We start from the raw sequence: 14181 nt of genomic DNA on the forward strand, positions 1-14181 counted from the left end.
TACGTACGTTTGGGAATGAAGTTTTTATGTGTAGCCGAGAAGGATGCCAAATACGTGACGTATTAAGATGTACATGTGCCTCACTAAATAATTTGCGGAAATTATACAATTTATTATATTTTTAGACCTGCATCAAAATATTTGGGAAAAATATTAACATTTACGTGAAATAGTCAGTTTTGAAATTACCTTCAAAAATCTCCTAAATCTTAAAATTTTTTTCGAAATATTAGAGTGAAAGTCTAAAAGTTTAATAAAATTTATAATTCCAATGGAAAATCAATACCAATAATTTTTTTTTTGTGTGGCAAGTGATCCACCCTAGTGTGCATACATGTGAAATAAATTTTATACGATTTTAGTAATTAAACTGCTTGGTGGTTGTTTCCATTGTGATTTTTGGTGTTGAAAATATAAAAATTGTATTAAAAATGTTTGTGAGTCGATTTTTTGCATGTCGAAAAAAAAACTATAATGTGCAGTTCACACTCAAAAATTCTTTGTGTAATTAATACTTAATTTTTTTTTTAAGCCGTTTAATCAACTAACTCACAAATTTGTATTGGTTTGCTTAAGCCTTCTGGCGCATTAATCAAGTGTAAACCACGCCTAATATACATCTATTAATATTTCAGTTTGTACCTTTGTAATTGAGTGAAAATTATATACACACATTCGCTGCTTTTCTCCTTCAAAATAAATATTAAATACAATAACAAAAATTAAGGCGTTAAGGTGGTAGAAATTAAGGTATTTGTGCATAAGTGCGCACTTATGCGTATATTTAACCCCTTCTAGCAGCCGCAATAACTCGCCACCTATTGCTTTTGACTAACAATAAATGAATAATGGGGTGTTACAGGGTGTTACATATGTAACGCATCAGAGTTCAAGCGCATTCTAATACAAGTACATATACATATGTGCACATGTACGAGTATGACTGTATGTAGATACATACAGTGACTCAAACAAATGACCACGTGTTGTTTTTTTTTTAATATTCGTAATATTTTTCCAGCTAAATTTTTTTTTGTTATTTTTATATAAAAAATATCAGGTTTCAAACTTTATACAAAATTTAAAAAAATTCAACAAATTTTTATCAAAATTTCAACTTTTAATTCTGAATTTTTAGAAAATGTTTGGGTAAGCAGTTTTATAGCCCATATAATTTTAAATTTTTCGAGGCTACTTTTTCGGGTTTTTTAATACAAATTAATACTTATGTGAAAAAGTGCAGAAATCCGTCCCCAAAAAAAAAAATTAAAAATTCTCAAAAATCATCCGGGGTTTTTAGCCGTTTCAAACTTGCACTTCATTAGACTAAATTTGTATGGGCTATAAAACCGCATACCCAGAAATTTTCTAAAAGTTCAGAGTAAAAAGTTCAAATTTTGATGAAATTTTGTTGAATTTTCCTAAATTTTTAATAAAGTTTGAGACTGGTTTGGTTAAAACTTAGACGATATATTTATATAAAAACAACAAAAAAAAATTTGCTTAAAAACATTACAAATATTTGTAGAAAATCAACACGTGGTCATTTGTTTGAGTCTCTGTATGTAGTAGGTATGTAGCTGGAGGGTTGAAATGTATTTATTTGATGTTTTTATTAAATGCGTAAAATATACCTACATACATGCATATAGTACTAAACGAGTATTAAGTTAATGGGGTTGACAGGGTTGTTATTTGAAGTATGCATATAACAATATGCAGTTGAATAGCAGGAAAAAACAAAAAAGTGATATGAAGCTGTGCGCGCGAGTTGCTGCTACGACTATAATCATTCAAAAAAAAAGTAATAATAACTGAAAATCATATTAATCAGTAAATACATATAGCACAAATTGTATTTAAAAGGTAAAACACCAATATTAGGGGTTTGTGCCACAACACAGAACAAAGGGAGGGAGTAGGGTAGCGCAAGCAGATTGTAAGCTATTGCGACACTCTGGTGAGTGTGATTGATAAAAAAAGAGCGTGAGTATGTAGTTGCTGAAAGGGTGGTAAAACAAGAGATAGGTTGAGAGAGGGTGAGAGAGAAAAGCAGCAGCGCCAGAGTGTGAGCTGCTCGTATCAACCACCGCGTGAAATATGTCAAATATTTAGCTTAAGCGGGTTGAGAATTTGTATCCCATACACAATGAATGTCCACAATGCATCAGAACTCAAGTCGTTATACTCATCAAAGTGGCCACTAACTGTGAAGCCAAGTGCGTGCCATGGGACAGAACTACAAGGCTACAGACTTTTATGATAGATCACCCCTTAAGTGTTACATACCTACGAGTTATTAGCTTTTATTTGACAACAAGAAATCTTAGACAGCGTGTCCGACAATGCCAAACACAAATCCGTCAGCGCGTTTGCTTAACTCAACACCCGATTTTCGTAGTCAGCATTTGGCGGTTATTTAAGGGTTGCAAGAATTCATCGCAGGCAAGAATTCATTGCCTGAAGTGTACTCATAAAAGTACCTGCCACATTATAGCTAAATAATGCATACTGTGTATCTGCTCCGCTAGCTAGCTTAGAGACAAGCTTCAGGGAAAGAACATAAATGATCATCTACATAGATAAAAACGCGCCTTGCCAAAATACTTGACTGTGCCACTCAGTCGGCATTTCCGGGATTCTCTTGAATTAGTGGCAATTGTTAACATTGTATGCATTGTTGGGTTTCTTATTGCTACCACGGCTCTTTGTTGTGTTGTCGTTCTCACTGCTGCTATTCTTGTCATCGCTTGCTGCTTACTTTGTTGCAAGTGATGCTGTTCTGGTGGTATTGACAGTGGTAGTTCTGATGAATGTTTGTATGTATTTTCTTGTATGTATATTTAAGCATTGACGAATTCACATCCATGACGAATGCGAGAAATTCCCGTGTGAAACAAGTCAATATTTGTGTTGTGAAGGCTTCTTTTCGCGCATAATGCTGTACTTCAACTATTTATGTATGTAGATAGGTATTTACTGTGTACCTATTTGTTGTTGTATTGCTGCTTGCCTGTTCACCTCTATGTGTACATATTTAGGAGGAATATCTACCTACATACATATTTGCTGTTGTTAGGTAGTGAACGTTGTTTACTCGCATCATTTGTTAATATTTTTTCAAATTAATTGAAGGTAAAAAGGGATCATAAACTCAATAAGTTTTCAATGTAGTGCGAGATGGAGAGGGTAGCTACACATGCACCGGGAGAAGAGAATTATGCTAGCAGAGCATGCGTTATTTTTTAAATGCTGAATTTGCTGCCAGTCTGTTTACTACTTAAAACGCGTGTAGAATGCATATTAAAAATTTCAGCATACATTTTTCTCTTTTGAACTAGACTCAAACTAGACCGCGTGAAACTAGTTACTTTGTGCTATTCTTTCAACAAATCCATTTTTAAAATTTCATATTAATGAAGTTTGCATGCTGCCGCTATAAATTAAGTTAATTCATAAACTAGTTGTAAACTAGTCATAAACTAGTTGTTAACGTGAGGCTAGTTTGTTTTCTTAGTTCTTGAGATGAAACTGGTTAACTTTTTTTATTATTATTCAAAATTTTTTCTTTTAATTCAGAAGTATGTAGTACCAAAATAATTAAAATGTAACTAGTTAGACTTGAGCACTTTCTGAAACTTGTTAGGTTTTTTTCTTTTTTGATGGTTAGGTTTGGTTAAGAAGACTCGAATTTCCACTCGCTATCTCAGTGAAGCCAGCGTTGTACGACATTTCCAAACTGCTTTTGACTTTACCACTCTGGAGCTGTCAACGAATAATAGTGACGTTCCCTGATAGATATTTATGTACTATCCCGTATGAGACAAGCCGCCTTCTCTATGGCAAATATCTCCGCCTGAAAGACACTGCAATTATCAGGTAGGCGCTACTTAAAGGTCCTTGGAGTACAGACCCTTGCCGATTCCTTTTCCATCTTAGAGACATCGGTGTGGATGGAAATACCATCATTTACCGACAGGAGGCTACCTTCCACATTGTCCCGGGTATGAAAGTGTATGGGAATCTTAAAACTAAAATCCCAGGATGACGTGAGGTTATCAGTTTCGACATCTACGTCTCCCTTGATTTCATTACGTCGTCCACTATTAATTACGTTCAAAACCGCTGCAGGCCCGTAGTTGGTCTGCTTCCACAATTTTAATTCCGCCTGTCTAAGGGCCCTTTTACGGCTGCACCGGTTACGAATACTTGTGGTGGTGGCTTCAGGTAAAATAGCCTTCTTGTGTTGCGATTCTGACCGCATCTGATAGACCGAGGCTTGCGAGTCTCTGAACTCTTCCAATTATTCTCTGATTGCTGCTTTTATCCAGTGTTTTCCACTAGACCAGCGCTCCATAGGTTAAAATCGATCGGATGACCAGCTTTTTCCCGAAAGACCTTTTACAGGTATAATACGCTGCTATGCCCTGCTTTGCTCTTTCCCCTAAGTTGCGGATCCACGAAAGTTTGGAGTCAAGAATAATACCAAAGTATTTCGCCTCGGAGGAAAGGTTCAAACTAGTCCCGTCCAGCCTTGGTAAGGAGAATTCCGAAATTTTTGGTTTCCTTGTGAACAAGCTAAGTTCTGTTTTAGTAGGGTTAACTCCTAGGCCATTTTGGTTTGCCCAGTTGGAAACAATGCCCAGTGCCGATTCCATCAGTTCACTAATTGTTGGCAAGAATTCGCGGGAAATTAGTATAGGAAAGTCATCAGCGCAGGCAACTACCTTCGTTCTCCTAACTTCAAAGCTTGCTAACAGTTCAGTTGGTAACAAGATCCACAGCAGGGGTGATAAGACCCCTCGCTGCGAAGTTCCCTTTGTTGTTCTTCTAATCACGGACCGCGTGCCCACAGCTGCGTTTCAGCATCGATTCGATCCATGCAATTACATATGTATGTACTGCTGGATGCCGTACCTCTGCAGGGTCCTTCTAATTGCTTCTGTTTCGGCGTTGTTGAAAACCCTCTCAACATCTAAGAAGCTGACTAGGGTGTATTCCCTGTATTCCAGTAATTTTTCAATAGTACCGACCACTTCGTGAAGAGTGCTATCGACGCATCTGCCCTTGCGATAGGCATGCTGCGCTATGTCCATTGTGTGGATGCGGTTACTTTTCCTTATGAATAGGTCAATAAGTCTTTCAAGTGTCTTTAGTATGAACGATAATATGAGCTTTTTGCTACTTGGCTAGTCCTAAACTAGTTAAAGTGAGACTAGTTACTCCTTAAACTTTGGCTTTATGTAGGCACTAAAAATATTGCGTGGCGTTGATTTTGCATGCAAAATCCCCAGAAAAAAATTATAAAAAATTAATTGACTAGCCACAAACTAGTTGCAGTGAGACTAGTTGCTCTCTAAACTATTTATTTATTTTTTCGAATTTAAAATTTCACACAACTCTCGTTTAATTTAGCATACATATTTTTGCAGCTATGCCTGCCTTTTCATCGCTCCCCAGCTCAGATTTTGATTTCGTAGAGCTGACGATATCTAACTATGATTTGTTTGTTGTTTGCTTGCTCAGCCAGGTAAATTGGAAGTTAAGCATATCAATATAAGTGACGTTGATCGTACTTGAGTATACAACTTATTGTTTACGCCCGTCACCACGTTTATACAAACATTTTTATAATATCTACACAAAATACTGTGTGTAGTGTGTGCCAAAGGCATGCAAAGTTAATTGAGGCTGTACTTTTCTGATTTCTCAACATTTTGTTGCTTTCTTCTTTGATATTATACAAGTTCTAATGCGCTAACATACTACATACACATGTACTCCTTGGTACATGGTTCACATTTTTTCACATTTAAATAATTTCAATAGAAGGGTGAAATAATTTTGTACTCTTTTTTTTTGTTAAAGCATTTATGCGTATGTAAGCAATAGTCAAAAGGAGTGTGTGAACTTTGCTTCATTTAGGTCGCGTTTTTTTTTTGGTCTATGTGCTGCTTGCTTGTCAGTGTTTGTTGCTTCTTTGAGGTTTGCGCGATAGAAATCAGCGGTTTTAAGTGTTATAAGCAGACGAAAAGTCGCATAATTCTCACATAGTAAATGTTGTGCGCATTTAAACGAGCAACAACAGCAAGAAGCCACAGCCATTTGTACATACATACATACACTCATATGTAAATGAATTGTTTTTCGTCAAGTCATTGGCTGAGATTTTTGGTTTTGTTAGAAATTCTGGGCTTTTGAGTACAAAAAAAAAACAAAATAAATCAGATATTTGCTCACTGTTTTGCTGATAAGCGGCGAGTACAGTAGTCATGAAATTTTTGGAGGAATTTTTAAATTATCTATTTGGTAGATGTTAAGCACACATCAAGGCCAAAACTGAGTGCGATGAGTTAAATCGTTCAATACATCAAAAAATTATGTACTTGAATGTTTCACCAGACAACCTTGGCTGAACTAAATACGAGAATTGTCTAATGACAGTTTATAGTCGCTTAAAATTATAGCAACTTAAAGGTGTGGCTATGCTCCAATATGTGCCAGCTTTCGTTGAATTTTTTTATGAACTTTTTTCAAAAGTTTTAAACTGACTTTATTTTAGATTTTTTCGAAAACAGCAAAACTTAAAAAGAAAATTAGAAAAAAATATATTTTTTGTGATTGTAGAGGAAAATAGCAGTACACAGCGTCCTTATTGTGGGCCTTACGTCGCTTAAGGAACATAAAAATTCGTTGCAGCTGCCTGCCAGTTCTTTTATTCATTTTCGTTCATTCACAGATACATGTACATACATACATATACATATATTAGGGTGGGTCACATTGTTCGGTTTTTCGGAAAGTTTTTCGACGAATCGTATAGTAGTTATTTTCTGTTTCTAAAGACAATTATAAGGGAACATGTAGAAGAAATAATAAGTCGGAAATGAGTTTTTAACCTGCGCATTTTTAAAAAAATAAATTACTTTTTCTCAAAATTATATTTTTTTTGTTCTATGCCCAACTTTTGTTACAACTGATGGTTATATTTTAGTTTATAACATTTTAATTGATTTACCATACAAAAAAGTTTTAACAATCAATTTTTTTTTGTTATCTAATTTAATTTTTTTGTACAGATATTTTTTACTGTTTAAAAAATTGTTTAAATCCAAATTTCAAACTTTGTGCAATATTAAAAAAAAAAATTGTAGACTTTTGTAAAAATGTAAGGTAAAGCTTTTTAGTTGGATTTCTGAGAAAGATTTGGAGTATACAGTTTCGTAGTCTTTTCTATTTTATTAAAATAAAGTGAAAGTAGCCAAGACTTACCGTTGATTTTTGCCTTTAAAAAGGAAAAAAATAAATAAATAAAAAATTATCGCCGTTACTTTTTACTGTTTGTTAATCTTTCAAGTTTAAAATTCACAAAACAGATATATTTACTTTTTAAAAATAGTTGAAACAAATAAATCAAATGTAAGAAACTTAAATACAGACATTTTATATGCAAAAGTTTTAAGAAAAGGTGAAAAAAAACCAATATCGTGAAAAGGTAATTTGTTCATTTAAAAATGTGCAGGCTTGAAACTTATTTCCAACCCATGGTTTCTTCTATTGTTTCTCTTAGAATTAACTGCAGAATCAGGAAACACTAACCATGCGATTTGTTAAAATCAAAATTGACCCAACCTAATATATAATACATATGTACATATGCATGTGTACTACCCATCTAAGTATCTACAAATTTGCGCATAAAATAAGATTTCGTACCCAAAATAATTTCCTCAATTAGTAACCTTCAAATAATCTACTCATCCTTAAATAGATCCAAGCAGGGCTATTCAAAGAACAAATACACCTACACATCTGTGTACACTATAGCTCACCTGCCTGCTCGAGCTGTGCTACATATCCTGCTGCACTCGCATACGCACGTGCTAATATGAATAGCTGGTAGCGCAGCTGTTTTTCATTGCATATGGCAGTGGTTAAGAATTTGTGGAGTGAGAAAACGTAAAATATTTGATAAAAAAGAATATGTTCCATTTTTTTGTTCGAGAAAATTCAGGTAACATGCAGATATTCACAGCAGCCGGCGAGTGTAGCCGAATCGGGTGACGGCATGCTTGTGTAGTTGTAACTTCCTGTGCTCATTTTTAGCAAAAAAAAAACTAGCGTATTACAACGAATTAATGAAAGTGTTAACCAACTAGTTACAAACTAGTTTGTTTTGCACTAGTTTCTTTTCAACAAGTAGGCAACTAGTTGTTTTGAGTTGAGTTTCAAAAATTTAATTTTTGATATAAATAAGTGCAATTTTCGTTTGATAAACACTTTGGCAACAGAAACAACAGAAATACAGGGGCGCATCTCCGCCTTTTCGATGTTTTTTTTTAAATATATTTTTTATATTTATTTTAATTGAAAATTATGTTTAAACACTCTTTATAAGCGCGAAGCCAAATTGGAAAAAAAGTTGAGAGCTGTTTATTATTAAACAAAAACGCCTGTTATACCATCAGGGTCAACATATGTTATACCATACACAAATTTCAATCCGTTAATGGGTAAGAATACAAACACAAGTGTGTAAACATTTTTAAACTCGTTTGAACCATGAAAAACTAAAGGCTTCAAACTAAATTTGTGCTTAAAAGCAACAATACAAAAAACATTAATATTAAAAAAAAAACAAAAACAAAATTTTTCTGTAACAGTACAACGACCGCAATGCCAATGCTAGCTACATAGCTCCAGCTCTACCATCAACAAGCAGATCTTTCGAGTAGCTACTACTAAATAGATGGAAGCGTAAAGCGAGCGAGAAAAACGAGTGTGGGCAGTGAATGTGCAGCAGATGCGCTGCCAGTAAGCGAATAATATGTAATAAGAAATGAAAAATTAAAATAAAATAGAAAATAAAAGCACACATAGACTAACACATACAAGCGGGGCATTGTCTTTAAAAAGACCTAGATAACGGTAAACTTCCAAAAACCCCCCAAAAAATAAAAATAAAAAATTTAACTAAGTAAAGAAAAAATATTCTACTGACTGATGAAATTTTCTACACTTCCAAGCAGCCAACCATATAGCTACACACTCACTTTATACTTTCTACTTGCCGATAAAAATATGTACCTACATATGTACATACATATGTATGTACATACATATTTTCTTTGTTGCTCACCTCCTTTATTTTGGGCCTTGGGAAAAATATTTATTTGGCTAAATTGTCCAAAAAAAGACAAGCGCTTGATAGATACACAAGTAAATGCCAACACACAAGCAATAGGTAGATAGATACATACATATGTATGTAGGTATATTAGACTACATCACAAAAAAAACGTTTCGGAGAAATATTAAGATTTACGCGAATAAAAATTGTTTCTTAAAGTAGTGTTTGAAAAAAAAATCTCCTCAGACGACAAACAGTTTAAGCTTAAAAAATTTACATGAATACATATACATATAAAAAAAAAAAGTTTTTCAACGTAATCATAAAAATTTGATTTTTAATGCTGTTTTTTTTAACTTTTTTTCAAAGGTTGGTTTAAGGAACACTTGAATAACTCAGCCACAACTATACCGTTTTAGACTTACGAGGCAGCATTGGAAAGCTATTTCTTTTTTAAACCAATCTTTGAAAAAAGTTCAAAAATTGCTTCAAAAATCTTATTATTATGATTCCATTGAAAACTTTTTTAAATACATATTAAAAAAAAATATTTACCTTAAACTGTTTTGTCAACTGTGGTGATTTATTTCAAAATACTATAATATTTTTCCGAAATATTTTGGCAGAAGTCTTAGAATATAATGGATTTTATGATTCCAATGGAAAAACAGTACCGATTTTTTTTTTGTATGGGAAGGGATGCACTCTAATGTATATAAATAGGTGCGCACATATATAATATACCCAGAAAGGCAATGAATTTGATGGAATTGCAAAAAAGTAAGAAGCAAAGAAACTGCCACAGTAATTGTGTTACAAGATGCCTCAACAGCAGCAGCAGCAGCAGCAGTCCGAAGAGAAGAGCATCGATGTTGAAAGAAATTACAAAATTATACAAAATGCATGAATGATCTTTGCTTACGCCGCGCCGTTACCAGCACAGGGCACACTGCAGAGAATACTACTTTTGTAGTTGTTCACTTACTTACAAACATACATATGTATGTATGTATATATATATATAGGTGCACTGCAGCAACTATAAAAGCGAACCTATGCTTCCGCTAACGAAGGCACAGAAACTATGAATAACGAAGTGCACCAAAATATATTTGGCTGCAAAAAAAAAAAAGAATGCAGTGTATAGATGTGTGTGTGTGTGTGTGCATTCTAAAGATATGCCTGAGAAGGCATAAAGACGCTGCTTGCAATAGATATCTATAAGTAGTAAATGCCAACTCTTCCAGCCAGCGAGATGCTCACTCGAAGAAAATGCGCTGTTTGTTGTTGCTTTGGTAAACGAGTAAGCAAGCGACCAGAAAGCAGCGTTACAAAGATACATACATATGTACATGTGGATGTATGTATGGCAGTTGATCGACATGGGAGCGCACAGCAATGATGCCTAAACATGGAAAATGCTTATACAAAACTCACATAAATACATACATACTTACAACTGTAAGTACTAAAGTACAATAAGTGAATGATCTGCCTATCGGTCGGTCGTTTCATTTACGGGGTCGCAATGCTTCAGCTGCCTCCGCTCGAAAGTGTGAGGCATCATGAGTAAAAACTAACCCAAAAGAAAGTGCCAGCCTAGCTAAATGAATTGCGCTTTGAGTGAGCGCTGAAGTATGTGTATGTGTGGTAGCCAAGCCACACAATAGAAAATAAATACAATAATAATAAAAACAAAACAAAAAAAAACAAGTATCACAAAACAAATCTTCAACAATTCTCTAAGTCAAAGCAAAGAGCTCTAAAACAGCATAGAATTTTCTCGTTGACTTGACTTCCTTCTTGCAGATGCGGCGTGTAGAACTCGTATACATACATATGTATATACGACGGGTGCAAGAAGGGTAGTGGAAAATTTTCTTCATCTTAGAGTTGTTGTTTTTTTTTTTGCGGTGTGCTGGAGGAGGAAGAAGAAATGGTGGAAAACTCTTTTGATAGCAGCAAAGGGAAATGCTGAAATTCGAATACTTGCATGTAGACACATATTTGTATGATAGTATTTGTGTTGTTAGTATGCGCTTCAATAAAATAAAAATTTATACATATGTGTGCATGTATACTTCGTTAAAATAGTAAAATAGAGCAACAACACAGCACATAAGAAAAATGTTGATAAACGTGTTAAATGTTTAGCGTCCAGCACAGCGTTTGCTGGCTTACGAATTTGGAAGTTTTTGTTAGAAATGCGCTGAGAAACTCATATTTAATATTGAATTGCCGTTGTCTTGTGCCCTCCATTCAGGGCATATTATGCCTGTGGATCCCTTCTTAGTGAAAAGGCCTTTGATGTTCTAGGGGCTGCACGAATGACATTGCCATTCTTATCAAAGGTAGGTTTGACGGGGCTATATCTAAACTCTTATATAACGCATATTACAGGCAAAACATACGACCAACATACCTAAGTACGTAGTTATTTTCCCCAGAAAAGGAAAAATCGCTAGAGATGTTTTTTTCAAGCTGAAAAGATACAGTCTGTGAGTTGCCGTGTAATTCGCAGCCATCCTTGCGGCCGTGTTTTGGAATCCATATCCCCGCAGACCAAGCTCAGCGTACTCTCACAATTAGCCTGCATGGACATCACTGGTGCGATGAGAACAACAGCGATTGCAGCTCTCGAGGTGCTTTAAGACTCGCTTCTCCTACGCACAGCAATAAAGGAAGTTACTCATCGGCCTACTATTGATGAAGAAGGAACCGCAACTTCACGGGACCAAAAGTATCAAAAGTAATTGACGGGCTAAAAGTTTTCCTTCACCTTGCTAGGCGTCAAGTAAAAATTGTAATAGGCTTTTTTATTACTCGCTACTGCTGCGAGGTAATGCAGCACTTGTCAAACCCGGACCAGACTTTGCTGTTTGGAGCCCCATAACAAGTAACACATAACCTAAACAGTACTTAACTAAGGGGCATCGCGGGGTTTCTTAGCCACACGTGGTCTATAGCAAAAGATCTTATGTTTGGTGCATTCTCTTAATTTAATTATAATCAAATGATAAATAAACGATGACGTTAAAGTTATCGATAGAAAAAAAACAGTCGATAGCAAAAAAATGTCGATAACAAAAAGTGTATTAATTACTAATCGAAAGAAAGAAAATAAAATTGTTGCAATGATAAAAGTATCGATGACGATAAATATAACGATAGTAAAAATATCGATATAAAAGAATATCGATATAAAAAAATTTCGATAACAAAAACAGATATCTATACCAAAAAAATATCGATAGCGAAAAATTTCGATACCGATATTTTTTCCGATAATATTTTAACGAACCTTGACATAAAAACTCTTAAATGCTTACTTCTCTTCACTTCGTTTCTTCTTCAGTCAGTGATTCTGCATATACTTACATGTGTATGTGCATATGTAAATATGTAGATACTTTTACTGAAGTATTTAATCATTCAGTTTTTATTTTGCATCGCACTAACGCCATTACTCACACACTCGCGCACTTAATCTGAATGTAAATTTTTCCATACACATTTTTGCTGTGAATAAAGGTAAAATTTGACCTAAAAAATTATCACAATGTTGTTTTGCACAACAGAAAAAAATAAAAAATAAAATAAATACACAACTACGAAAAACAGAGCGAAAAAAGCTCAATAGATAAGCACGGCCGTTGGTAAATTCTCTGTATTTTAACCATTTTTTTTTTATCAAGTTAACTGAAATATGTACGTTGGAAACGCAACAGGCGCACATTGATGATACTAGTTACTATATGTATGTAGAAGGTAGAAATTATATGTACACCTTTGTATATGTAAGTATGTACAAATTTAAAACCGTAACAAGTGCGATAATAACAACAAAAAGTACAGTTATAACCAAACGCTTGTTGAAAAAACTATCTATTATCTGACAATAAAACATTAGAAGTGCGTAAATAGGCGAGAGCAGACAAAAAATCACAATAAAAGATTTTGTTTTAGATAATTTTGATACATGCGAATACAATTGGTTTTTGTTTTTGATTTGATATTGCTTCAAATATTTTACGATATTTTAAAACACATTTTTTTTTTGTATATTTTCTACGAAAAACGATTGCTTTTTACGTGCATACATATTTATGTATGCGGCAGATGTAATAGACTGGCCTTACTTTGAAAATTTTGTTTATAAAAGCCTGGCTAGTTAGACAACAGACATCATATAAATACACTTTTCAAACTTTGTATAAAAATTATAGAAATTCGAAAAATTTTCAACAAATTTTCACACTTTTTATTCAGAGTTTTGAGAAACAAAAAAAAATATTCAAAAATTAACGGTATTTTCTAGCCACTTAAAATTTACAATCTATTATACTAAAATTGAAAACTGCATACCAACAATTTTTCTAAAAATTCTGAATAAGAAGTTTGAAAATTTGATGGAAATTTGTCGAATTTTTATGATTTTTGTTCAAAGTTTCAAAAGCGGATTTATATAAAAAAATATTAAACATAAAATAAACTAAAGAGATATAGCCCAAACTCTTCAAAGTACGACGAGTCTATTATTTCTGCTGCCGGTGTATATATTCGCTTAACCGTTTATTGTTTAGCTTAAACAAAATAAAATTTGCGATTTTTTTCTTGCGCTAAAAAATAAACAAGAAATTAAGCAAAAATTAGCAGACAAAGTATTTCCAGATTTTAGTCAAATATATGCATATATACATACATACAACATGCATTCAAAAACGTTGCAAAATATTTAAAAAAAAGTATACATTTTCGGGGAATTATTAGCTGATAAGAGACGTTGAGCAAAGATGAAGTCATCGTGTGCTTATTAAGCTGCATGGACTTCAAATAATATACTATGCCCAAAATAACGACTGAATTGTTCACAGCCGCTAGCGTCTCTCTCCCCTCCGATATCGCTCTACTCACCGCTTAGATAGCGATCTAAATTTTGTGAAACGAGTAACATTGAAAAAAAAAAATCACCCACAAGTATGATGCTACAAGCCATGATAAAAAAGGGAAGGCGGCAAGTGCTGGAAAGAATTTTTCTACAATAACATTAA

The 14181-nt window shown here is 33.9% G+C and overlaps 1 protein-coding gene across 2 annotated transcripts in view; it reads left to right on the top strand.

Annotated features, from left to right (window-relative positions):
• Positions 1-14181, top strand: part of LOC118746771 (zinc finger MIZ domain-containing protein 2) — a 469551-nt gene that overhangs the window by 119582 nt on the left and 335788 nt on the right. The window lies entirely within an intron of this gene.

Source organism: Rhagoletis pomonella, unplaced genomic scaffold, assembly GCF_013731165.1.
Source record: "Rhagoletis pomonella isolate Grant_MI unplaced genomic scaffold, Rhpom_1.0 Rhpom_scaffold_00011, whole genome shotgun sequence".
NCBI lineage: Eukaryota > Metazoa > Arthropoda > Insecta > Diptera > Tephritidae > Rhagoletis > Rhagoletis pomonella.